Below are 26,468 nucleotides of genomic sequence, written 5' to 3'. Positions count from 1 at the left end.
CATGGAAGGCACTTAAATGTCCATCGATGGATCAATGGATAAAGAAGATGTGGTATAGATACACAAGGGAATATTACTTAGTCATAAAAAGTATTAAGTATGAAATAATGCTCTTTGCAGCACGTGGATGAACCTAGACATTTTTATATTGAGTGAAGTAAGTCAGACAAAGACAAATACTGTGTGATACCACTTACACATGGAATCTAAAAGAAAATGGTAGAAAAAAACTTATTTACAAAGCAGAAATAGACTCACAGACGTAGAAAGCAAACTTATGGTCTCCAAAGGGGAAATGAGTGGGGGAGGGATAAATTAGGAGTTTGAGATTAACAGATACATACTACTTTGTATAAAATAGATAAATAAGTACCTACTGTAGAAAGGGAACTCTACTCAGTATCTTGTAATAAATTATAATGGAAAACAATCTAAAACATATATATATATATATATATTTGAATCATTTTGCTATGCACCTGAAATTAGTACAATGTTGTAAATCAACTCTACTTCAATAAAATTTTTAAAAATAATAAATATAAAGATGAGAAACTGAGGCCCTGGTGGGACCATGACTTGCTTAAGGTCTCATGGCTGGTGAGTGGCAGAGCTAGGACTGGAGGTCCACTCTGGTCCATTCTGATGCCTTCTCTCTCCTGCTCTGTGGGTGGAAATGCCCAGACCACTGGCCACCTTGGTCTAACAGGTGTGGAGTCTGGAGTATTCCGCCTGGGGATGTCTTCCATCTTGTGGCTCAGATAAGCTTGTTTGGGCAGAAATACTCCCTTAGGAACTGTGGAACCTGAGAATGACCTCTGGAAGTGGGTAGGGACTTCAAGAGGTCTTTTTTTTTTTCCTATTTTGCCGCAATGGTGTCATGTGGGATCTTAGTTCCTTGACCAGGGATCAAACCCGTGTTCCCTGCAGTGGAAGCTCGGGATCTTAACCACTGGACTGCCAGGGAGTTCCCACAAGAGATCTTTAAAATGCTCCCGCCTTTCTCCTCCTGGGTCTGCAGGTCCCTTAGCCAGGTGAGAAGCGTCCCTGTCCTTCCAGGTATCTTGGGATGCGGAGCACAGCCAGCTTGGACTTCCGTCCCGGCCTTGTACGGGTGACTGTCACAGAGCGTGGCAGTGGAGGACGTGATGGCCTTCCTGCCGCCGAGGTTGGGCCCGGGTGGCCTGCGTGCCTTTGCCCCCTGTGACCTGTTGCTGGCAGGGGCTGAGACCACAGCTCCCTTTCAGGCTCTGAAATTGTAGCTGAACAGCTGCTGTCGGCCCCCCCTCCCGGCGGTGTGACCAGCTCGGGGCCCAGGTGGACGTGGGGGCAGCGCTGTGTCGCTGGCACAGCCTCCAGCTCTAGGATCTCATTCCAGCTTTGCCTTGACCTTTCCTGAAATGACAGTTCTTCCTCCGTTTCTGGTTTTGCCATGTGGACAGCAAGGAGATTCTAGCACACTTCCTCTCGTACTATTCATGTCCATGGGGTTCTCGGGGCAAGTCACCACGACAAGCCTGTGATCCATGAAGGGGGTTAGTTAGCATCACCGACTTAACGGACATGAGTTCGAGAGCTGGTGAAGGACAGGGAATCCTGGCGTGCTGCAGTCCCTGGGGTCACAAAGAGTCGGACGCAACTTGGTGACTGAACAACAGCCAGCTCCTGCCAGGTGTGGTCCCCGAGCCTCAGCTGTTGCGACTGGCCCTTTGGGAAGATTTCCACTGGAACTGCAGCCCCCTTCTCCCCAGGGTGCCCACAACTTCTGGCCTTTCGCCCATCAGGGGGATGGGCCCGGCTCCCTGCTGTGCGTCCTGCTGAGGGTGGGCGGGCCCCCGTGGGTGGGACTCGGCTTCCTTTGACCCAAACTTCATTGGAACAATGGACTTCAGAGGAGTCACCAGGGGCAGGAAATGGAGCTGTGCTGAGGCTGGGTGACTGTCGTGGGGGAGGGGAATCACATCCGGCCTGGAGGAAAGGCAGGGCATTGGGGGCAGGGCAGAGGGCACTGGGGCCGGGCCGCTGACACACAGGGTGGGCGTCTTCTCTGCAGGGGCTGTTGACTCAGAGACCTGGGCCGCTGAAGCCCACTCTGGCTGAACCTCCTGCTCAGTGTCTTCTCAGCAGAGGTGTCCCTGGGGTCCACCAGCCGGGCTCACTCCCACCAGAGCCACGGTCCTCCCTTCCTGCCAGCTCCCTGGATGGGATGTCTGTGTGAATGGGCCTGGCTGGGATAAAAGACCAGTCTTGTTCCTTCCTGGCTGACGGCCATCTTGGCGTTGAGCCTCGAGTAATCGTTGACTGGGCAGTGGGCAGAGGTCTGGGTGGGGAGGCAACTGGTCTGGGTCAGCTGGGCGACAGAGAGGGATTATTCCGACCAGGACAGGCAGAGGGAGATCCTACCCAGAGCAGGTGGCAGGATGTTCTGGGAGATGAAGCACCCTTACCTAGCCTTCATCTTTGTAAGAGCAGAGCCGACCTGGGAGAGAGCTAAGGCGGCTTCGGGAGAAGTGAGTCAGACTACTTGCTTTTCGTCAGTTCAGGTGGCCAGTGCTCACAGATCGGGTTCTGGGAACCAGAAAGAAGCTTCTGGGCCCTGGGAGGAGCCCTGACCAGTGGGAGAAGGTGAGCATGGCAGAGCAACCCACATTGTCCTGGTTCAACCCTTCTAGGGGCCAAGGCTTCCCAGGTAGCTCTGACGGTAAAGAATCTGCCTGCCAATGCAGGGGACACAGGTTCTATCCTTGGGTTGGAAAGATCCCCAGAGGAGGAAGTGGCAGCCCACTCCAGTATTATTGCCTGGAGAATCCCATGGACAGAGGAGCCTGGCGGGCTACAGTCCACAGGGTGGCAAAGAATTGGACACAACTGAGCGACTAACACACACACAGAGGGCAAGACTAGTTGATATACCTCCTATGGATCCTTTACCAAATTCCAGCTCAGATGTTTGAACATTCGGTCTGGGGGGGGCTTCAGAAATGAATTTGAGGAAGCTAGCAGCCAGTGTGTGTTCACTCACCCAAGTCATGGGAAAAAAATCTAATTTGGGTGTGGGATTTTCTTGGGTTCAAGAGAATTGAGCGTGTTCTGGCTGATAAGAGCGGTAAGAGGGATTTGGAGCTGCCTGAAAGAGCGCCCTGTGTCCTGGTACGACCTCGTGTCGCCCTGGGGCGAGGTCTGTAGTGATGTGTCACAGGGCTCTCTCTCTCTCTTTTTTTTTTTTTGGCTTTGTCCTCTTATCAGTTCTGTGGGTGTTCAGGATAACAAGCACATAGGATGACAGAACCAGGATTCAGAACCATCTCAATTGGCTAGGAGGCTGAGGTTAAGCAGAACTCAGAAATTTAAAAAACTTGTTTTCAGTTAAAATAAATACATGCTCATTATCGAACGCCAGGAAAATAAACACATAAAGGGGAAAATAAAATAATACCTAGGACCACAACTTAAGGATGAGTACCATTGGTATTTTGGTATATGTCCCTCCGAATTTGTGTTCATGCAAATCTGTATATTCTAGCATAATTGCAATTATACTCTATTTTTTTTTTTATTTTAAGCTACTGAACACTATGTGCTCAGTCGCTAAGTTGTGTCCAACTCTTTGCAACCCTCTGAACTGTAGCCCACCAGGCTCCTCTGTCCCTGGGATTCTCCAGGCAAGAATCCTGGAGTGGGTAGCCATTCCCTTCTTCAGGGAGTCTTCCCGACCCAGGGATCGAACCTGAGTCTCCTGTGTCGGCAGGTGGGTTCTTTACTACTAGGGCCATCTGGGAAGCCTCAAACAGTATTGTACCCTATGACAATTTATTTAACTGTGCCCTGCTGGACTTTTAAAAACTGTCTTCAATATTTAACCAGTTCAAAATTGCTTGACATCTAGTGTGTTTGCCTATCTGAAGATGAAATCTAAAAAGTTGACTTGTAAAATCGTGCGTTTAACTTCAGAACATCAATTATATAGAATAGGAACTTACTGTCAATCCTTGTGAGGAGAAAAATCTTGAGGTTTTTGGTTGATGAAGGAAGGGGAAGGGAAATGAGCATTTATTAAGTGCCTACTGGATGCCAGGCAGTATTCTAAGCATCTCTCTCGAAATCTCTCATTTAATCTTTGTAGCAGCTCTGTGACATAGGCTTTGTGTTGTTTTTTAGCCTCTACTTTACAGAGGAGGATTCCCAGGTGACTCAGTAGTAAAGAACCCGCTTGCTAATGCAGGAGATGTGAGTTTGATCCCTGAGTCAGGAAGATCCCCTGGAGAAAAGAATGGCAACCCACCCCAGTGTTCTTGCCTGGAGAATCCCATTTACAGAGGGGCCTGGCAGGCTACAGTCCAGGAGGTCGCAGCGTCGGACACGACTGAAGTGACTTAGATAACTTAGGCTACAGAGGAGGAGGAAGTTACATGGAGATTAATGTGGGGCTGGGGCATGTGCCCAGGTCCATCTGGCTCTCCGCTGCGGAGACAGTGGTGTGGGAGGGGCCTGCGACAGGAGGGCTGAGGCCACTGCTGTGCTCTGGCCACACTGGGAGCCTCTTCTGGTTTTGGAGGGTGGACACACCAGACCTAGGGAGCACTGAGCTGTGGTTGTCTCTGCCAGGATGGAGCAAGGGTGGCTGCTGGCACTTCTCTCCCAGGAGGCAGCCCTCTTTTGTGGAGCAGCAGACCCCTCCATCTGATCTGCGGTCCATTTGAGGAGGGAAGACCAGGCGGATCCACATCCAGTTTCTATTTCTGTGAAGAATGTGTTCGGGATACTTCACAGGAGGTCTCCGCTCTGGCTGGGAGATAGCATTAGTGACCTCTGGGATCTCGCCTCCACTTTGTGGTCTTGGCCTGTTTCTCCACCAGTAGGGTGGGGGCGTATTTCCCACTTGGACTTGCTGGAAAATCCATCCTGCTAGAGGGAGGTAATGCCGGAGGAGAGGCTGAGAGATGTGGGCAGGGGGGAAGGCAGTGTCCGATGGGGGAGACCTGGTGGGACTGCATGGCCCCCCATCACCCTGTGAAAGCTGAGTGGACAGCTGTCAGGGGCAGGCTGCCCCCGAGGCTGGGGCCGGGGAAGATGCCCTGGCTGGGGGTAGCAGCCGTGAGCAGACTGCAGAGCTGCGCCGTCTGATGGGAATGTGAAATTGTATGTTTTCTGGGAGCCACATTAAAGAAGCAAAAAGAAACTGACCGAATGAGTATTAATAATATATTATTAAGCTACTGTGTCTGAAATATTACCACTTACTGTGTAATCAATAGTAAAACAATATAATGAGATTGTTTACGTTGCTTCTCATATAAAGGGTTGGCGATCCAGCCTGTGTTTTATACTCATCGGCTCGTCTCTGTCGCCCAGCCACTTTTCAAGTGCCCAGCAGCCACATGTGACTGGCCACTGTTTTGGACCGTGTAGGTTCACAGCTGGCCTGCTCTTTCTGCTTCTTATCAGCTATGTGGCCTGGGGCAAGTTTTCAGACTTCAGTGTGTCTTGTTTTCCACATTTTTTGTTTTTGGCCTGGCCTAGCAGTGTGCAGGATCTTTGCTCCCTGACCAGGGATTGAACCTGTGCCCTGTGCAGCAGAAGCACAGAGTCCTAACCACTGGACCACCAGGGAAGTCTCTTACTTACCCCTCGTATGAATGGGGTCAATAATACTAACAGTGCCAAGCCCATATGGTTGATGTGAAGATTAAATTAGGCAATGTTTGTAAAGCCCTTGGTTTTTTTGGCCTGGCACGCATTAAACTTTGTATAGAAGTGAAAGTGAAAGTTGCTCAGTCGTGTCCTTCTCTTTGTTTTGTTTTTTATTATTTAATTTTTTGCTTTTTCATTTCTTTTTTATGTCCTTCTCTTTGCAACCCCACGGACTGCGTAGCCTGCCAGGGTCCTCTGTCCATGGAATTTTCCAGGCAAGAATACCACAGTGGGCTGCCCTTTCCTTCTCCAGAAACTTTCTATAAAGTGCTTATCAAATAAATGACCTGTAACTAGTCCTTAACCCCTGGACAGGCTAGAGGGGCAGGTGGTGATGAACTCGGGAAAGCCCTGTTGTAGGGCGACCCTGTGCTCCCTGGGTGGCCCCCTAGTTCTACAGAGTGAAATGGGTTCAGATCAGATGGGCTGATCCACCGTTACTGCAGAGGGCCGCCTCATGGGAGAGAAATGTCAGCACCCCAACGACAGGACAGGACAGGACAGGGCAGGGTCCAGACCTCAAGAGGTGTGTCCTGGGTGTCTGTCTGCTTGGGGCTCAGAGCTCTGTTGCGTGGCCAGATGCTCTGCTGTAAATGGCAGGACCTCGAGTTAGGATGGGAGGCGGGGCTGCCTCCAGCTCTTGGTAGTCTTGCTGCTTGTGCAGGAGAAGAAGGGAGACAGGATCAGTGGCTTCCGATACCCACCTTGGAGCTCCGCCAGTGCCAGCAGTGCCAGCTCTCTATCTTGGCATCAACCCCCAACCCCCTGGTTGCACCTGCCCTTGGCCAAGCCACAGTGGTCACAGAGCACCCACTGTGTGCCGGGCGCTGGGCCAGGTGTGGTGGGGGGAACCTGGAAGGGAGGGCCTGGTCTCTGTGCTGGAGGAGTGTCCCATCAGGCAGGGGAGACACCCTGAGTGGCAAACGCTGAGAGCCTGTGAGGGTGCGCCAAGGAGGGCGACGGAGAAGCACTGATCAGTGCTGAGGGGGTGCCCAGGGAAGAAGATTCATTCCCACTTGGAGAGGGAGCAGCCAGGGAAGGCTTCATGGAGGAGGAGGTACTCGGGCTGACTTTGAAGGATGGGTATTTGACAGCTGTGTGTGCGGGTGTGTGTAAGAGGGACAGAGAGAAGGAGAGAGGGAGGGAGGAAGCGAGTGGGAGAAGCGTCCGCGAGAAGACAGAAGTAGTAGTGATTGCGGGTCTGTGGTCATGAGACAGTGGGGAGGGGAAGTGGGGGGAGATCACTGGGCTTTATGACGAGGTTGATTTGGGGGCCTCTGGGCAGAATAAGGAGGACCTGTTAAAAGTTTACTTGTCAACTTGCAGTAGCGTTTACTCCTTGTGATGTGTCGGTCCTGTGGGCTTTTTCTCTTTCTTTTTGAATTTATTTGGCTCTGCTGCTGCTGCTGCTGCTGAGTTGCTTCAGTCGTGTCCGACTCTGTGCAACCCCAGAGACGGCAGCCCACCAGGCTCCCCCGTCCCTGGGATTCTCCAGGCAAGAACACTGGAGTGGGTTGCTGTTTCCTTCTCCAATGCATGAAAGTGAAAAGTGAAAGTGAAGTCGCTCAGTCATGTCTGACTCATCACGACCCCATGGACTGCAGCCTACCAGGCTCCTTCGTCCATGGGATTTTCCAGGCAAGAGTACTGGAGTGGGGTGCCATTGCCTTCTCCTTATTTGGCTCTACTGGACCTTAATTGTGCCATGTGGGATCTTCAGTCTTCCATCCGGCCTGCAGAACATGGGATCCAGTTCCCTGACCAGCGATTGAACGGGGGTCCCCTGCATTGGGAGTGCTGAGTCTTAGCCACTGGACCACTAGGGAAGTCTCAGTCCTATGGACTTTGACAGATGTATAGAGTTGGGTGGTGGCCACCATAATCAGTGTCCATGACTATCCATCTCCCCAGACAACTGCCCGATACTGCAGCCCTGTCGCCCCTCACCCACTCTGCCCTCTCTGATCTCCTCTCACTCCTGTGGTCCTGTCCTGTGGAATCACACCGCATGGAGCTTTGGGCTCTGTGGCCTTCACTAGGTGGCGTGTGGGTCAGAAGACGCTGAGTTGTAAGGATCTCATTATACAACATCCCACAGTGTGCTTGGCCACTGACTGGCTGAAGGGCTTGGGGTGTTTCCAGCCTTTGTTGATTGTATAAGCTGCTATCGTCACTGACGTGTTGGTTTTTTTGTGAACACAGGCCTCCATTTCTCTTGGATAAATACCTAGAGTGGGACTGCTGGGTCACACCGTGTATGTATGTTTAATGGTGTAAGAAACTGCCAAGGGACCTCCCTGGTGGTCCAGTGGTTAAGACTTTATGCTTCCACCGTAAGGAGGATGGTTCCAGTCACTGGTCGAGGAGCCAAGATGCTACATGCCTCGTGGCCAAAAACAACATGAAACAGAAGCAATATTGTCAACAAATTCAGAAGAAAAAAAAGAGAGAGATCCGCATCAAAGAAACATCTCAAAAAAGAAGCTGCCGAACTGTTTTCCCACGTGTCGCGTCTTGCATTCCTCCCAGCGGAGCGCGGTGCTCCCTAGCAGTATCTGTCCTAGCGCGTGATGGTGTTCGGTTTCCCTCTGGCGTGTTTGCGCCATCCCCCAGGGTGTGTAGTAGAATCTCATCGAGGCCACGGTTTTAATTTGCATTTCCTTGTTGACCTTTCAGGTTAGTTACTTGCCGTTCATACAGTTTCCTTGGGGAAATGTCTGTCCAAATCTTTTGCCTATTTTTTTCTTTCTTTTGATTGTTTTGTCTTTAATATTCTGGTTACAAGTCGCTTCTCAGATGTCTGATTTATATAGATTTTTGGAAAACTCGCTTAAGGAGGAAATTTCCAAAAGAAGATGGTGGGTTGATTCTCTTCGCTGTATGGCAGAAACTGACGCTGAGTTGTAAAGCAACTATGTGTGCTGAGTCACCCAGTCGTGTCTGACTCTTTGCGACCCCACAGACTGTAGCCCTCCAGGCTCCTCTGTCCCTGGGATTTTCCAGGCAAGATACTGGAGTGGGTTGCCATTTCCTTCTCCAAGGGATCTTCCTGCCCAGGGATTGAACCTGGACAGATTCTTTACTACTGAACCACTTATACTCCAATAAAGAAAGAGATATGTGTAAGAAAGCAAAAACAAAAAACCCTGTTATTTGAGAACATGGTGATTAACTTTATCAGGAATAATACTGTTTTATCATCTCACTATTTTTTCTTTTATTATTTATAAGCTTATTATTTTCAATCTTTTAAAAATTTTAATGTATTTATTTATTTATGGCCGCTCTGGGTCTTCCTTCCGGCACAGGCCTTCTCTAGTTTCGACGAACGGGGGCTACTCTCCACTTGCTGTGTGTGAGCTTCTCATTGCAGTGGCTTCTCTTGTCACTGAACAGGGACTCTAAGCACAGGCTTAATAGTTGTGGCTCACGGGCTTAGTTGTTCCACAGCATATGGGATCTTTAGTTAGGGTATGTGGGATCTAGTTCCCTGACCAGGGATTGAACCCAGGCCCCCTGCATTGGACTCACAGGGTCTTAGCCACTGGACCACCAGGGAAGCCCTTGTCATCTCATTCTCATCCATGGAGTTTCCAGGGCTATTTCTGTCCCTAGTCTCTAGTACTCACTACATGTCATTTTGTTAGGATAATTATTACCTTAGATATTGCATCCCAATGTGTTTGTAACAACCTGACATCTTATTGTAAACAGTGTTCTTGTGTACATAGTCAATCAGTCATGTCTGACTCTTTGTGACCCCAGGGACTGTAGCCCACAAGGCTCCTCTGTCCATGGGGATTCTCCAGGCAAGAATACTGGAGTGGGCTGCCATACCCTGCTCCAGGGGATCTTCCAACCTAGGGATCGAACCCAGGTCTGTCCCACATTGCAGGCTGATTCTTTACCAGCTGAGCCACCAGGGAAGCTCCTAAACAATGTTCTTAAATGTCAGAAAATGTTCTTAAATAATCAGAAAAGTAAGAAATCACAATGGGGTATAACTGGAAAAGGACTAAATGATCTTCCAGTGTAACTCTACAAAGATCTTCCAGCCTAAAATAAAGTGAATATTTTATTTCCTCCATCCAGTTTATTACATGTACATATGTACATGTATGCTGTGCTGCGTGCTGTGCTTAGTAGCTCAGTCGTGTCCGGCTCTTTGCAACACCGTGGACTGTAGCCCACCGGGCTCCTCTGTCCATGGGATTTTCCAGGCAAGAATACTGGAGTGGGTTGCCATGCTCTTCTCCAGGGGATCTTCCCAACCCAGGGATGGAACCCTTGTCTCCTGCATTGGCAGGCAGATTCTTTCCCCTCTGAACCACTAGGGAAGCCCATATACATGTATAATGATACATCTATATGCTGTTATAAACTCAAGACTCTTGCGAGCCCCTTGGACTGCAAGGAGATCAAACCAGTCAATCCTAAAGGAAATCAACCCTGAATATTCATTGGAAGAAATGATGATGAAACTGAAGCTCCAATACTTCGGCCACTTGATGTGAAGAGCCGGCTCGTTAGAAAAGACCCTGATGCCGGGGAAGATTGAGGGCAGGAGGAGAAGGGGGCAGAGGATGAGATGGTTGGATGGCATCACCGACTCAATGGACATGCGTTTGAGCAAACTCTGGGAGATGGTGAAGGACACGGAAGCCTGTCATGCTGCAGTCCATGGGATCGCAAAGAACCAGACACGACTTAGTGACTGAACAACAAACAACATAAACTTTTCTAAGATATTATAAAATAAAAATAGAAAAATAAAGTGCGAAAAAAAAGATAGTGGGTGTGGTGCACGAATTTGGTGGTGGGATCCCGCGCTGGTGTTCCTGGGGGCCCGGCCGCGTGGCCCGGTCTTTTTCCTCTGGTCCCCGGACGGCGCCCGCGTCCCTGTCTTGACTTTTCTTCAGGGGCAAAGGTGGGACCCTGTGAGGTGGGGGTTGGGAGTCCCCTAGAGAAAGACCTCCTGATAAGGTGAGAAATGAAGCCGGTCTTCTGTGAGGTCCTGCCCTGCACAGCATCTGTCTCAGATCAGGAGACCCTGGTGGCATCTCTCTAGGTGCCTGCGCTGGCCAGCCGCGCTAGACTTCCCTGAGGCCACTGGGCCAGGCTGGGGCACCCCATCAAGAACAACAAATGCTTATGTGAAGCCTGGGTATCAGCTGAGTACATGGCCTCATTTCCTAACAAGATGACTGTGCATCCTGGTATGGAGGTGGGACCTTTGCTGGCCTGCAGGAGCAAGGGCCTGGTGGGTGTCTGGCTGGCGCAGGAGGGAATCACAGGGTGAGTTTCTGGGTTAGGGTGGGTCCTGGGTTGTGTGACCTCAGCCTGGAGTCTGAAGGCTCTGGTCACTAGAATTTCTACCCTGGTCCGGGGGGTGGCTCTGAGACATGAGAACATTCCTATGAAAATGACCTGTGGGGTGGGTGCTGCCTCCTGCCTCTCTCCAAGGTCCGTCCAGCCCATCCCACTCCTGTGTGCTGGGGGCTGGGGGGCTGGGCTGCTGCCTACATGCAGAGTCCTCACTCTTCTGCCAGGCAGGCCTTGCCCAGGGATGACCAAACAGTGGTCAGAGCTGAGGACGGGGCTCCCTCTGCCCCCACCCTTGGCTTGCTGATGTCATAGGTCCTGGGTTGCTCTCCCAGCCACGGCAAGGCCTCCCACCTGCTCCTCCCTGGGCGGGGCCCTGTGCTGCAGGGGTGCCCAGCCTGGGCACTGCCTGGGTCCCGACTGCTGGGCACCATCCCGCACTCTGCAGGGGAAGAGGGGGAGCAATGGAGTGTGGCAGTACCCCCCACCCCCGCCCCCAGGCTGGGGACTGAGTGTTCGGGGAGCTCTCTCCAGCCCAGCCTGGGGAATCGCTACTCGAGGAGTTTCAGAGACTCTGGGCTCTTTATCCCTTGAGAGATCTGAATTCTGGGACAGGCACCCAGAGGGACACCAGTGGGTTGGTTCAGTCCTTTTGCCTCCAGTGCTTTCGAGACCTTTGCTTTATGTTAGAATCCTGAGAGGGGCCCAGAGGAGAAATAAATGCAAGGCTGCAAGGCTTAACCCTCTCACCATCCCCCCGACCCGCCCAGTTTCCCCAAATGTGTGTGTGTGTATATATATATACACAAAAATTTTGGTTTTGGCTGTTCCTCAAGGCTGGTGGGGTCTTAGTTCCCGGATCAGGGACTGAACTTGTACCCTCAGCAGTGAGAGCGTGGAGTCCTAATCACTGGACAGCTAGGAAGTCCCTACCTTTTTTAAAGATTATTTTATTGAAGTATAGTTGATTTACAATGCTTCGTTAATTTCTGCTGTACAGCAGTGATTCAGTTCCACATAGCTACATTCTTTTTTTAACTTTTTTAAAAAATTAATAGCTTTTGCTATTATTTTGAGCAGTTTTGGGTTTACATACAAATTAGGCAGAAATTACACAGAATACCCTTCCTTCTCCCCCAGTTTCTTCTTTATTAACTCTTGCTTCTGTGGCATTTTTGTTATCTTGATGAGCCTTAATGATGCTACATTATTAACTGAAAGCCACAGTTTACATTAGGATCTGATCTATGTGTTGTGTGCCCTGTGGGTTTGGACAAATATCTAATTTCAGGTGACTGACGCTAGTGGTAAAGAACCCGCCTGCCGATGCAGGAGACATGAGACCCGGGTCCGATCCCTGGGTCGGGAAGATCCCCTGGTGGAGGGCATGGCAACCCACTCCAGTATTCTTGCCTGGAGAATCCCATGAACAGAGGAGCCTGGCAGGCTGCAGTCCATAGGGTTGCAAAGAGACACAACTGAAGTGACTTGCACCATTGCAGCATCGGATGGGCTAGCTTCAGTGCCCAAGAACGCCCATGCCCCCCTCGCTCATCCCTCCGTGGAGCTTCGCATGTCCCCACAGTGGCGCCCTCTCTGGATGTCCTGTAGGCGTGGTCCTGCATCCGTAGCCTTTCTCGATGGCATCAGGTGGGCCTCCCGCGGGAATATGCCTTTAGGCTTCCTCCATGTTCTTCCTGATTTGACAGCTTGTTTCTTTTTCATCCTGAGCAATATTCCACTTTCCCCAGCTTTTCTCTTTGTCTGTGGGGACATTCTGAGGTCCAGGGAGGGAACATGGCCCCAGGTCTGAATGCAGAACTAGTTTGTTTTCCTTCTGGGATCAGAGGGACTTCAGAACTGCTTCATCAAGGCCCCCTGGGGGCCCCAACGCAGGCCTCCAGGGTGGGGTGGGGGTGGAGGGCCTTGGGCACCCATTTCCTGGATGCCTTAGGGCTTGGTCCATATACACCCACGGCCTGGCCATTTGGGAGGAGGGCTAGGGTCGGAGCTGAGGGGGTGGCTTGCTGGTGCCTCGCCCTCATTGACACTGCTGCCCCTGGGGTGGGTGGGGCGTTTGGGGATGGGCCTCTAGCCTGTGTCTGCTCAGGGATCTTATCTCCCCTCTTTCTTTTCTTCTCTGAGCCTCTCTGTCCCTTTCTGCTGACTCCTCCCTCTGGCCTGCTTCCCTCTCCTCCAGTTACCTCTCTCCATGCCCCTCACCCCTCCTGCTCCTCACCTCCCACTGTCCAGGGGCAATGCTCCTCACTGTCCTTGCCCCCCCTGTCATCCATCCATCATTCCTCTGGGAGCCAGCCAGGTGCCATGCCTGTGGATAGGAGTTTTCCTGGTCCTCACGATCGTTACTGCCTCTGCTGTGTATCTGCAAGGATGTAGCCCCAGAGAGTCATGGCTTGCCAGGTCGGTATCCCTTGGACAGTGTGCGGCCCAGCCAGGCCTCTGACCCTGGGCTCCGCAGCACCGCCCTCCTGGCCAAGCCTGGCTCTCCGTGACTTTGGTTCCAGCATGCGTTCACACTGGAAGGTCTGTGTCTGCTCGTCCTTTGCCTTCTTCCCTTCCACCCTCTCCCCATCCTGTCCTGTCAAGAAGTGGGATGCAGTCGACATCCCCACTGAAAGGAAAGGGAGGGGCACCCTGCTACCCTCCAGGGCTTTGCTGTTTATCCCATGCGGTCCCTGTCACCGCTCCGCAAGGGGTGGGTGTCTGGTTTAGTTTCCGAGGTGAGGATGCAGGAGCTTCAGGAGGTGATTGCAGAGCTGCTCAGAGGCAGACCTTAACGCAGGTCCTGAGACTCTGAACTTCACGATGGACCACACGGCCTCGTGCTCAGCTTCTTCAGAGCTGTGTGTGTTCAGGGAGGAAGGGGTACTGCCCAGTGCAAAGGGACTGTGGGGACGTTTGTGTATCATGGCCTCTGGTTCTGTGTGGTTTTTTGCAAAAGGCCCTTTGCTGGCATCCTTCAAGCCCTGGCTAGCCTTCTGAGTCACACAGTGGTCACTTCTGTCCAACGGACTGCCCTGCCTGGCCTGTCCCTGTTCCTTCTCCCATCCTTGGGGAGTGCCTGCCTTTTCTCTTCATTTCTGGTTATGAGCAGGCAGCTTCCTTTCTCTCCTGTATGGTGGGCCCTGGACTTCTGGAGTGACCCTTTATCTCCCGTTTCCATCTGCATCTTTTTTCCCTTCTATCTCCTGGTGGTGGTGTTTAGTTACCAAGTCGTGTTTGACTCTTTGCAACCCCATGGACTATAGCCCGCCAGGCTCCTCTGTCCATAGGATTCTCCAGGCAAGAATACTGGAATGGGTTGCCATTGCTTATTTTTAAAAAGGGTGGTAGAATGCGCACAGCTTGAGATGTACCATTTTAACCATTGTTAAGTTCAGTAGCGTTATCTTGTGTTACCATCAGTCTCCGTCTTCAGAACTTTTTCAGCATTCCAAACAGAAACTCTGTCCCCTTTAACTCATAACTTCCCCCAACCCCCAGCCCCTTATAACCTGTCTTCTACTTTCTGTCTGCATGGATTTGCCTGTTTTAGGTGTTTCATATAAGTGGAATCACAGAATATTAGTGATTTTGTGTCTGACATTTCACAGCATAATGTCCTCAAGTAGCATGTGTCAGAATTGCATTCCTTTTTATTATTTTTTTATTAAAAATTTTTTTTTGGCCATGCTGTTTGGCTTGTGGACTCTTAGTTCCCTGACCAGGAATTGAAACTGGACCCCAGCAGTCAAAGTGCCAAGTCCTATCGACTGGAACACCATCTCCCTTCCTCCTGCCCCCCATCTTTTTTTTTTTTTAAATTCCTTTTTAAAGCTGAATAATAAAATTCACTGTATGGGTAGATGACCTTCCGTTTATCCCTTCAGCTCATGATGGACATTTGGGTTGTCTCCACCTTTTGGCTGTCTTGGGGACTTTGGGCACATTTTTCGCCACCAACTTTGGTTTTCCCAGGGCCTTGATCTTGGCACCTGTTAGAATCCTCCCTCTGAGATGTTTACCTGTAATGGCTTACCTTGTTACTCTCCCAGGTACACTGGATTCTTGTCATTCCTGACTTCCATAGAGTCACTGGGAACATGAATTAGCAGGTTCAGAGCCAGAGTTCCAAGGGCAGACACAGGTTAGGGTCCTGTGAGTCCCTGGTTGCAACATTTTTGTCATCTGTTTAATTCGTAACCTTGTTTTATCTGTATTTCTGTCCAGAGACACATAATTTATTACAGATTGTTGATTCATTAACATTGAACTCACGGCCAGCTGCGCCATCGCTCATGCCTGGACAGGGTTTATCTAATGCACAGATTTTCTCTGTAAGGCGTATCACGACCTTCTTGCCCTTGGGGTCACCAGTCAGCCCCCCAGCGCTTCACTTGGGTGCTGTTCTAAACAGATCAACAGCAAAAAAGATAGAAGTGTCAAAGTTGTGGCACTAAATAGACGGAGGAAAGGATGCTTGTTTGGGGTCTGAGCTGAAACTGGAAGGCAGGGCAGCCTCGCTGGACCTCAGCCAGATCAAGGGTGATGGTCTCACAGCTCAATTCTAGTGAATGGGCGAGTCTGCAAACATGGAACCTATGAATAATAAAGGATGACTGTACTTGCGCCGTCACATCACAGGGACCCCTGGACCCATAGATTGAAGGAAGTAGAGGGCAGGACAATGTCCTAGTAATCTTGGACCTCAAGCCTGGCATACAGTAGGTAATTTCAACTTTGTGTGGGTCCTTAGTTGCTCAGCAGTGTCCAACTCTTTTTGACCCCATGGACTGTAACCCGCCAGGCTCCTCTGTCCATGGGATTCTCCAGGCAAGAATACTGGAGTGAGCAGCCATTCCCTTCTCCAGGGGATCCTCCCAACCCCAGGGATTGAACCTACACCACTTGCATTGCAAGTGGGTTCATTACCATCTGAATCACCAGGGAAGCCCCAGTTTCAACTGTTTTGAGACATAATTGACATCTGGAAATGTAAGAGACTTCAAGCATACATCTGGTGATTTAATGTACATGTACACTATGAAAGGGTCCCCTCCATCTGGTTAGTTAGCACATCTCTCAGCTCACATAGTTTTCTCTTGTGTGTGAGAAGATTTACGTGCTACTCTCCTTGCAGATTTCAGTTGTACAATCCGGGGCTAGCAGCTGCAGTCACCATGTGAGACATTAGACCTCAGACCTTATTCTTAGAGGTTAACTGTTTTGTGCCCTTTTACTGACCTCTCCCATTCTCTCCACCCTCAGTAGATATTTGTAGATGGACTGGTGTCCAGAATTAAGTACAGAGCCCTGGCCTCTGGAAAGTGATATGTGTGCATTTGGAGACTGTGAGGAGACCAGGAGCTGGAGGAAAGAGTGGGCGGGGCTGGAGGAAGGCTGGAGCCCACTGGTCCTGAATTTCCCTCCAGATCTAGTTTCAGGAATGAGGTCAGAGCAGCAAAGCCTCCGAGATGACTACCCCTCGGCCCCAGCCCAGCCCACCGGAGGTCTCCACCTGCTTCAGTGTGTGCGAGACTTTGTGGTCCTCGTACCCTTGGGTCCAATCTCCAGAGCCTAGGCTGGTGGCAGTAGCCATGGTAATGATGGGAGAGCCATTTTCATCCCAGCTCTGATGTCTGTTGGATGGAAAACATTCGTGTTCCATCCAACGTGATGTTCTGTGGGTTCTGTAACAACTGAGTCAGGTCGGGCAAAGCACCTGGGGTCCAGAGACTTGACCCCACCTGGCCTGATAACTGGAATTCCCAGGTGGTGCTGGTGGTAAAGAACTTGCCTGCCAATGCAGAAGACATAAGAGACGCAGGTTTGATCCCTGGGTCAGGAAGACCCCCTGCAGGAGGGCATAGCAACCCACTCCAGTATTCTTGCCTGGGGAATCCCATGGATAGAGCAGCCTGGAGGGCTAGAGTCCACAGGGTCACAAAGAGCCGGACACTAGTGAAGCGACTTAGCACATATGAACACTCTGATAACCGGGTTGTGCAGACAAGTCCTTCAGCCTGAAGAAGGATCCCTGTTTGGGGTTGAGGCGGACAGGACCCGCTTCCCCACCCCAGATTACTGTAGTCAACCTCAATCAATCCTAAAGGAAATCAACCCTGAATAGTCATTGGAAGGACTGATGCTGAAACTGAAGCTCCAATACTTTGGTCACCTGATGCCAAGAACCTACTCATTGGAAAAGACTCTGATGCTGGGAAAGATTGAGGGCAGGAGGAGAAGAGGGCGGCAGAGGATGAGATGGTTGGATGGAGCAGTGACTCAATGGACATGAATTTGAGCAAGCTCTGGGAGTTGGTGATGGATAGGGAAGCCTTTTGTGCTGCAGTCCATGGGGTTGCAAAGAGTCCGACATGACTGAGCGACTATACAGCAATAGGAACAACTCCCTCATCTCCTATATCTTTACACCTGGCCTCCTGTATCGGGAAGATTGGGAGTGATTTCTGGAAGGAAACCCCACTTTTTCTTCTCCTCCCAGCTTTTCAGTTAGGAGTCACTGGGATGCAGGAGGTGGTTCTTCCAGGGGCCCCCAGGAGAGGAGCAGCAGCGTGAGAGCTGAGACATCGGTGGGCAGGATGTCAGACCCCCTCCCGAGAGTCCTGTGTGGCTGCAACCTTTAGCCTGGATCCCAGAGCTCCTATCCCCGTGACTGGGAAGGAGCCCTGTCCTAATCGTCTCTCCTTAACTTTCTGGGTGATACCAGGCAAGTCCTATGAACTTCCTGAGTTTCCGTCTCCATCACTTCCAATCTGGGGGCAGGACGGCTGTTGTTCTTCAGTCGCTCAGTTGTGTCTGACTCTCTTTGCAACCCCATGGACTGTAGCCCACCAGGCTCCTCTGTCCATTGGATTCTCCAGGCAAGAATACTAGAGTGGGTTGCCATTCCCTTCTCCAGGGTATCTTCCTGATCCAGGGATCCAACCCATGTCTCCCGCTTGGCAGACAGGTTCTTTACCACTGAGCCACCTGGGAAGTCCCAGTAATAATTAAACTGGCTAGTTAATAATGTGAATATCTAAGGCGTCGTGTCTCCTGGCTATGCCTAGGTTTTCTCCTGGGGTTAACACTAAACACAGCAAGTGCCCTGGAGGCCAGAAAGTTGGGAGATGACAGGAGGGTGCTCCAACTTCCCTGATGTCCCATGTGGCCCTGGCAGAACAAGGACTGTGGTCCCAAGGTCCTTCCTTCCCCGAGCTGGGAGGTAGGCCTGGACGCTGCCCCACAAGGCAGGTCTGCCGAGGCCCTGCACTGGGTCCGCCCTGGGGAGAGCAGGGCAGCGGGTCACCTGAGGTCCTGGACCTGGGATCCGTTACCAAAATGGAGCTGCTCCCAGCCCTGTGTGGCCTGCTGTTCCTGGCCCACAAGGCCGGCTGCCTGGCCTCTCCCTCTGTCTCAGGCCACGGCCATGACAGAGCTCCCACACAGCCTCTGCCCGCGGCTCAAAGGGTGTGGAGTGGGGTGAGCCAGCAGCATCTGAGAGAAGGGTCCCCTTGCCCCTCCCCCAGTGCTCCCCAGAGACCCTCGGGGGCCTGCCAGGAGGAGCTGGAGGGGACAGATGGCCTCGTTAAGCCTGGGCCAGGTGCCACCAGCAGAGGAACAAAAATAATCCCTGACTTGGCCCAAGGACCTGCCCCGGAGGCCTCTGGTTCTGCCCCCACCCAAAGCAAACTCTGGCTCCCTCCTAGGGACCACTGATGCTGGTTACTCAGAACTTTTCCAAAGAACTGGGAACTTACAGCTTTTATTGAAATCTTTCTGATAATGAGACTGGGCTTCCCTGGTGGTTCAGTTGGTAAAAGAATCTGCCTGCCATGCAGGAGACCCAGGTTCGATCCCTGGGTTGGGAAGATCCCCTGAAGAAGGAAATGGCAACCCACTCCAATATTCTTGCCTGGAAAATCCCACGAACAGAGGAGCCTGGCTGGCAACAGTCCATGGGGTCACAAAGAGTTGGACATGACTGAGTGACTGACACTTTCTCTTTCCTTTGGAGACTGGGGGTCAGGTCGAGAGCCACAGGCTCTGCTGGAGCAGGGAGGAGCTGCCTGCACAGTTCACAGGTGAGCTGGCTGAGGTCCAGGGAAACACAGGGACTTGTCCATGGTTGTAGCGGCTTGTAGGACAGGAGCCAGATCCTGGGACTCTCTTGATTCCCAGGCATCATCCTTTGATTTTTCAGCCTCCAGGATAAACCCCAAAGGGATTTGCATACATACTCAAGCCCTCCCTTGGGTGTGCCCAGGCCCAGAGGTTGCTGAGATTTTCTTGTGTTTCCTGACACTAAACAGAATCCTGTGTCCTTCCTACAGAGAAATCATTAATCCACAACACGCACCAAATAGCCATTCATGTGCTCGTCCTTCTGTGCCCCAGTGTGTGCAGCGTGCGGAAGATTTAGTAGAGAAAGACAACGAGCCCTGCCCTCTGGGGTCTGCGGTGTGTTGGGGGGTCAGTGGTTGCACCTGGGAGTCGGGGCTGAGGGTGCCCAGAGCACAGAGACTGGGCTGGGACCATCCTCCCAGGGGAAGTGAGTTTGCCTGCAACTGCCATACCCCTGACACTGACGCAGTATTGTAAATCAAGGATACTTCAGTGACAAAAATGAAAAATAAAGGAAGATTTTGGCTGGACCTTAAGGATGGGTGAGAATTGGCTGGATGAAAAGTAGGGGGTGGGAAGGAAGGTCACAGGCAGCTCGGGCCCTGTGCAGGGGGAGAGCTTGGCATGTTGGGGTGTCATTTGGGGCTTGGGGTGGGTGCAAAGAAGAGGGAGGATGGTGTGGACGGACAGAAGGTATGGCTGGAGAGCCAGAATCAGCGGATGAAAGGCCTTGTAAAATCTCATTATCTAAGAGCCTGGGAAAGAGTTTAAGTGAAGGAGTCACATGATCAGATGTGTTCTGTAGAAGCTGCAGTGAAAAGATGATGGAGTCCGGGTTGGACTGGCCCGGTCGTCCAGGTGAGCACTGGCGAAGCTGGAGCTTTGGGGTAGGGCTCCGGGAGAGAAAGCCAGGATGTGGTCACTAACTGCTGATGGGAGATGAGAGGGGAGTCAAAGCACATTCCTTGGCTGCTGGCCTCTGGGCAGATGGTGATGTCCTCTCCCGAGAGACAGAGGAGGAGCGGGATTCAATCTCGAGCCTTGTGACTCTGGACGCGTTGAGAGGGAAGAGCTTCGGAGATGTCTGATGATTGGTGGGTGGTCGCTCTGCAGCCAGAACCCAGGGAAGACTTGGGTTTGGATGGGAAGGTCTAATCCAAGGTGAAGGCAGTGGGTTAGATGACTTGAGAACTGTCTTGGGCTTCCATGTGTCTTGAAAATCAACTCAAGTTTGTGGAAAACCTTGTGGGATTTTAGTCATACGTTCACTGAATTTATGATTTATCCAGAGAGATTCAACCTCTTGGCGATACTATTTTCCACGAACACACAGTTTCTTCTCCATTTATTTAGAAATTATGTCTTTTGTTTTTTTGATTAATTTTTTTATTGGAAGCTAATTACAGTATTATAGTAGTTTTTGCCATACAATGACATTAATCGGCCATGGGTGTACATGTGTTCCCCATCCTGAACCCCTCTCCCACCTCCCTCCCCATCCCATCCCTCAGGGTCATCCCAATGCACTGGCCCTGAGCACCCTGTCTCATGCAGAAATGATATCTTTTAAAGCAGTTACCATTTTCTCTGTAAAGATCTCATCCTTTGTTGGATTTATCACTACTCGATAAATTATGACTTTGTATCTAAACAGGATATTTTAAGAAATTGCGTTATCAAATTTCTTATTTCTGGCATAAAAATGGAATTGATTTTGTTATGTTGGTGTTGTTGAACTCAGAAGCTCTTTTTATGGTTTGTTTCTTTTCAATCTTCTATCACGATTCCTAAGCACAAGGACAGTTTTACGTCTTCCTTTCCGATCTGCGGAGCTCTTTTATTCTACTGTACCGGCTAGGACTTCTGTTACAGTGTGGAGTGTTCAGTGTTGAAAGTGAGCATTCTTTATCTTACTTCTGACTTGAAGTGTAATACTTTTAGTGTTTAATCATTAAAAGTTCTGGTCACCAAGTCCAATCTGTGACTAGGTGTTTTTCCCGTCACCAGCCAGCAAGTGTTTACCCTACAATTCAACTCAGTTCTAACATTATCTATCTGGAAGTAGCACGGGCTCCTACAGGCTAAAGCCTCAGGCCCACAAGACGGCCCTCACCCTGCAAGTTCGGGTTATCATCAACTACAGACAGACTGGGGCGCTTCCCTGGTGGCTCAGTGGTAAAGAATCCACCTGCAGTGCGTGGGAAACACGGGCTCGATCCCTGGGATGGGAAGATCCCCCAGAGCAGGGCATGGCAACCCACTTCAGTATTCTTGCCTGGAGAGTTCCACAGACAGAGGAGCCTCGTGGGCTATAGTCCACGGGGTCACAAAGAGTCGGACACGACTGAAGCAACTGAGCACGCACGCATAGGTACATTGGAAGTTCCAGAGACCCCCACCTCCTTGGGTTCAATTCACTTGCTAGAGTGGTTCTCAGAACTCAGAGAAACATTTCACTTACCAGCCTACCACTTTGCTATAAAAGGATGTAACTCGGGAACAGCAGATGCCAGGTATGCACCTGACGTGGCTTGGGGAAGGAAGCAAGCTTCCACGCCCTTTCTGTGGGCAGCCCCTCTCCCCGCCTATTCACATGGTCGCCATACTCAGAAGCTCTGAGACCGTTTCCTCTTAGATTTGTCATTTTGGATTTTGAGATTCTTTAGCAAGGCTTTGGGTCTCAGCAGTCTGAGTTAAGACTGTCTACTTAGAGATTATTAGCCTGGGGTCACTGTTTATTTTTGTGAATTGACTGGGGCTTCCTGTAATATGAAGTTCAGATCTCAAATCCACTTAAGGGCAGAACGTTGGCTGCAAATTCTGAGGAAAGACGATTCTTTTTTATACCTAGGGCTTAGACCAAGACGGACCATCTTCCATGTCGTATTTTATGAACAGCCTACCTTTTCTCTGAGGACTGAGTTACAGCCACCCTGCATGCCTCTGGTGTAAGGTCGCATAGGTGTGGCCACTAAAACTCAGCGGCTTCATTACTGGGCTTCCCTGTTGGCTCAGGGGTAAAGAATCCGCCTGCCCATGCAGGAGATAGATGTAGGACATGTGAGTTCCATCCCTGGTCAGGAAGATCCCCTGGAGGAGGAAATGGCAACCCATTCCAGTATTATTGTGACACCCTCAGACTATTGAGGAAAACTTTTATTTTAATTTGGAGTATAGTTGCTTTATAACCCTGTGTCAGGTTCTGCTGCACAGCAAAGTGAGTCAACCATGCAGATACATATATCCCCTCTGTTTTGGATTTCCTTCTCATTTAAGTCGCCGCAGGGCACCGAGTTCCCTGTGCTGTACAGTACGTTCCTGTTAGCTATCTGTTTTATATATATTATCAATACATGTCAATCCCAATCTCCCAGTTCATCCCATACACCCCCTTTTCCCCTTGGCGTCCCAGATGTTTGTTCTCTATGTCTGTGTCCCTATTTCTGATTTACAAATCAGATCATCTGTACCATTTTCGAGATTCCCCATATATGCATTAATATATGATATTTGTTTTTCCCTTTCTGACTGACTTCACTCTGTGTGAGAGTGTCTAGGTCCAACCACATCTCTGCAGATGACGCAATTTCATCCCTTTTTATAGCTGAGTAATACTCTGTTACATGTATGCACCACATCTTTAGCCTTTCCTCTGCTGATGGACACTTAGGTGGCTTGCCTGTCCTGATTATTGTAAATAGTGCTGCAGTGAACACTGGGATGCATGTATCTTTTTTTTTTTTTTATGTAGAAAAGCAATTTATTCCGTTATAAGCACTTACACAGTTAGTCAAGGAGAGTAACAGGCCTGCTGGTGAAACAGGTCACCCAAAATAGAGATGGTATCAAACTAGTGGTCAAGGACTAACTCCTTAAAAAAAAAAAAAAAAAAAGCAACTCTTATCCAGGATTAATTTAATTATAAAAACAAATACAAGCTATTGATTCACTCTTCTCAACTTAACTGGACAGTCTACCTGTGGCATAACTGTCAGGTAAAAACACACATCTTTACAACTTGGTGGTCCCAAGTTTTAAAAAAAAAAAACCATTTCACAGAAAGGAAAGAAATAATATGAAAACAGCTCAAGAAATACACTAACAAGCAAAAATATATGGGGAAGGAGGAACACACTGTTTTGACTTAGCTGAAGAAACTGAGGAGACTGGTCTATGTAAGGAAATGTGCATCCTGGAAAGTTCGGCATGTAGGAATTTGTATGACTTGAATCGCCCCTATTTCCTGAATAAAAACAACATCTTGTAGTATTTATACTTCATGGCTCAGACACCTACCTCACTTAGCTCTATTTCTTACTCAGTCTAGCCTTTACTTAAATGAGTCTGAAAAACTTGGGGATATAGCATAAGAAGAAAAATAACCACACACAATATTCCCCCTTTTTGTGGCTACTTTTAGACCTCTGTTACTAGAAAATTCCTAAAGAAAATTTAAATATAAGTCTGTGGCTTTGCTGAATCAAGAAGCCCCCAGTTAATATTTAGAAAACATCTTCTGTTTGGACTAATAACATTGTTGATAGAACTTATTATAGAGGGATAACCAAACAAAGTCTGTGTCTCAAAACCAGTGTTAAATCAATCTCAGAGTCGAGAGGAAGAAAAGGGGAGTCTAAAAATCACAAGTGCAGACATGATCTAAGATCCTTGTCCTTCTGGATCCACACTTCCTTCAGGGTCTTCATCATTATAAATGTTCTCAGCCATTTGCCACACTTGCATGATATTGTCTTCTGATACAGAACAAATCACCCAAGGTTCGTTGGGATTCCAGGAGAAATCAGATATCTTGGCAGTGTGACCACCATGAATAAACAACAACTCTGGTGGCCCATCTTCTACATCTTCTGGGGATTGTTCCTCTCCAATTTTACTTAAATCCCAGACATTCAGTCTACGATCAGTACCACTGGAAGCCAAAATAGTCTCATTGTGAGGCGACCACTGAACCTGGAATATTTCATCCTTATGTGATTCAAAGGAATGCAACTTAAGTTTCAGATTTCTCAGATCCCACAGGGCAACAGTCTTGTCAGCTGATCCTGTGGCAAGAATGAACTCACTATAAGGATTGAAAGAAAGGCAGTTCACTTCAGCAGTGTGAGCATCAGCTGAGTGGCTTGGTTTGGAAGTATTGTTTGAACGAGTATCCCAGATCATGAGTTTCTGATCATCAGCAACCGACCCAAAGAGGGACTCATGGAGCAGATGCCAGGAGACATCCTCTACTACTGCCGTGTGCCCTGTGAAGATGGTCTTCGCATCCACAACTTTCCCTTCCTTTGGAACAGCACTTATGTCCCACAGGCAGATGGTGTGGTCATCTGAAGCCCTCAGTAAGTGCCCACTGAGATTTGGGTTCCAAGAAAGCCCATAGCCTTCCTTCTGATGTCCACGGAGACGCAAGTCTGGGTTGCACTCTCCAGAAGGGTCTGGTTTAGAAGGATGTTTTGTATAGTCAAAAACAAGAACATCACTGGATGGAGTCTTTGTTGCAATGATGCAAGGGTTCTGGGGCATATAGCGTGCCCTGTTTACCTCTCCTTCATGGTTGATCTTGATTTCTATTTCAATTTTTCCACTAACCGAGCCAAAACCTCCAAATTCTCCTTTTTCACTGTCGTAGTGTGAAGCATCAAACTGAGCATAATCGTTAGGGAGCTGCACGCTGGCTATCACAAGGTGGTTTTGTTCATCCGACGTGGGTGTCCCCAGGACAAGTCGATGAATACTGAAATCTTTCCCTTCTGGTCTGGTTACATCTGGAAGCCACTGTGCAGTTAGGCTAGGCCACTCCAGAGCATGGGTCATCACCAAATCGTAAAGAAAAGGGGTGTTCTTTTTCCATATTTTGTATTCTTCGTTGATCACACGTTCTTCTACTGCGTCATCAAAGGCTGCTTCCTTGTCGGCCATGGCGGGTAGGCAAGCCGGCGGGGATCCCGGGGTTGAGCGTTGCGGGAGGGGCGGGGAGCCTGCGGGCGCTCGCTCTCTATCTTTTTGAATTATGGTTTTCTCTGGGTAGATGCCCAGGAGTGGGATCACTGGGTCAAATGGTAGGTCTAGTTTTCGTTTTTTAAGGACCGTCCATACTGTTCTCCATAGTGGCTGTAGGAAAACTTATTTTAACAGCCACAGAGAGGAGGTTGATGTAAGTTTGTTATGCTGAAAAACCTGGGACCCTAGGGGCAGAGATCGAGAGTCAGCTGCACTAGTGATTGGCTCCGTGACCTCTGGCGTGTCCCTAGGCCTCCCTGGTCTCAGGGTGCTTATCCTCAAGCTGAGGGGATTGGGTTAGGTTTCCGCTGGGGTTCCTGCCTTGAATTTCAGTGGTTCTACCCTCCTTCCAACTACATGTCCATGACAGCAGCCAGGCCAAGCTCCTTAGACCCTCCACCCCTCCCAGGAGGCGCTGCCCCGCACTCAGCTCCTCCTTTTCCTCCATGTGACCTTGACCGTGCTAACCCTCATGCCCACCTTTCTGTGAACAGTGGTGCCTCTAACAAGCCTGGGGAAGAGAGAGACAGGGAGGAGGAATGCTTGGGGAGGTCTTATCTCAGAGAGTCTTGGATGGTAGTGGGTGGGAACTCAGGTGTTCCGACTCCTGACACTGCTCCTGATGGCTAATGAGGAAGAAGGGAGGGGCTGACGTGCGATGGGGAGGGGGTCCTCCTTTGCAGAGGTGCTTGGTGGCTGAGAGAGATGGGATGCTGGGGGCTCCAGAGGGCTTTGGGAGGTAGCTGGTGTCCACCTGGTTTTTATAATCCAAAAACTGCCTTAAGATTATTAGCACGTGCTGCTGCTGTTGTTCATGTTTAGTCATGTTTGACTCTTTGTGACCCCATGGACTGTAACCCGCCAGGGTCCTCTGTCTATGGGATTTCCCAGGCAAGAACACTGGAGTAGGTTGCCATTTCCTTCTCCAGGGGATCTTCTTGACCCAGGGATTGAACGCGGGTCTCCTGCAGTGCAGGCGGATTCTTTACTGACTGTTAGCAGGGAAGCCCTAACACCCGAGAATCTGCCAGGGTTAGACTCTTCCTCTAAAAACGGCCTGAGCTGGGATGAAGTAGGAGAATGGTGACCTGCATTTTATTTTGTATGCTTCTTTTAATTTCATATTTTAATTATGGTTAAAAAGACACATAAAATTAATCATCTTAACCATTTTGAAGGAAACAGTTGAGTCATGTCAAAGTATATTCATAAGGAGATATATGTATAACTGAAACACTTTGCTGTGCACCTGAAGCTAACACAACATTGTAAATCAATGGTACTGCCATAAAAAATTTTTAAAAATAAAA

The 26,468-nt window shown here is 49.7% G+C and overlaps 1 protein-coding gene and 1 pseudogene across 3 annotated transcripts in view; one reads left to right on the top strand and one right to left on the bottom strand.

Moving 5' to 3' along the window:
- The window catches only part of TEAD4 (TEA domain transcription factor 4), a 63,394-nt gene that overhangs the window by 4,350 nt on the left and 32,576 nt on the right, over positions 1-26,468 (top strand). The window lies entirely within an intron of this gene.
- LOC102182287 lies at positions 22,933-25,147 on the bottom strand (annotated as a pseudogene). The gene has a single exon (XR_001295743.2). The product of XR_001295743.2 is annotated as a histone-binding protein RBBP4 pseudogene (transcript).

Source organism: Capra hircus, chromosome 5, assembly GCF_001704415.2.
Source record: "Capra hircus breed San Clemente chromosome 5, ASM170441v1, whole genome shotgun sequence".
Classification (NCBI taxonomy): domain Eukaryota; kingdom Metazoa; phylum Chordata; class Mammalia; order Artiodactyla; family Bovidae; genus Capra; species Capra hircus.
The sequence above is the reverse complement of the archived record's forward strand: the minus strand, read 5'-3'. Positions and strand labels throughout refer to the sequence as shown.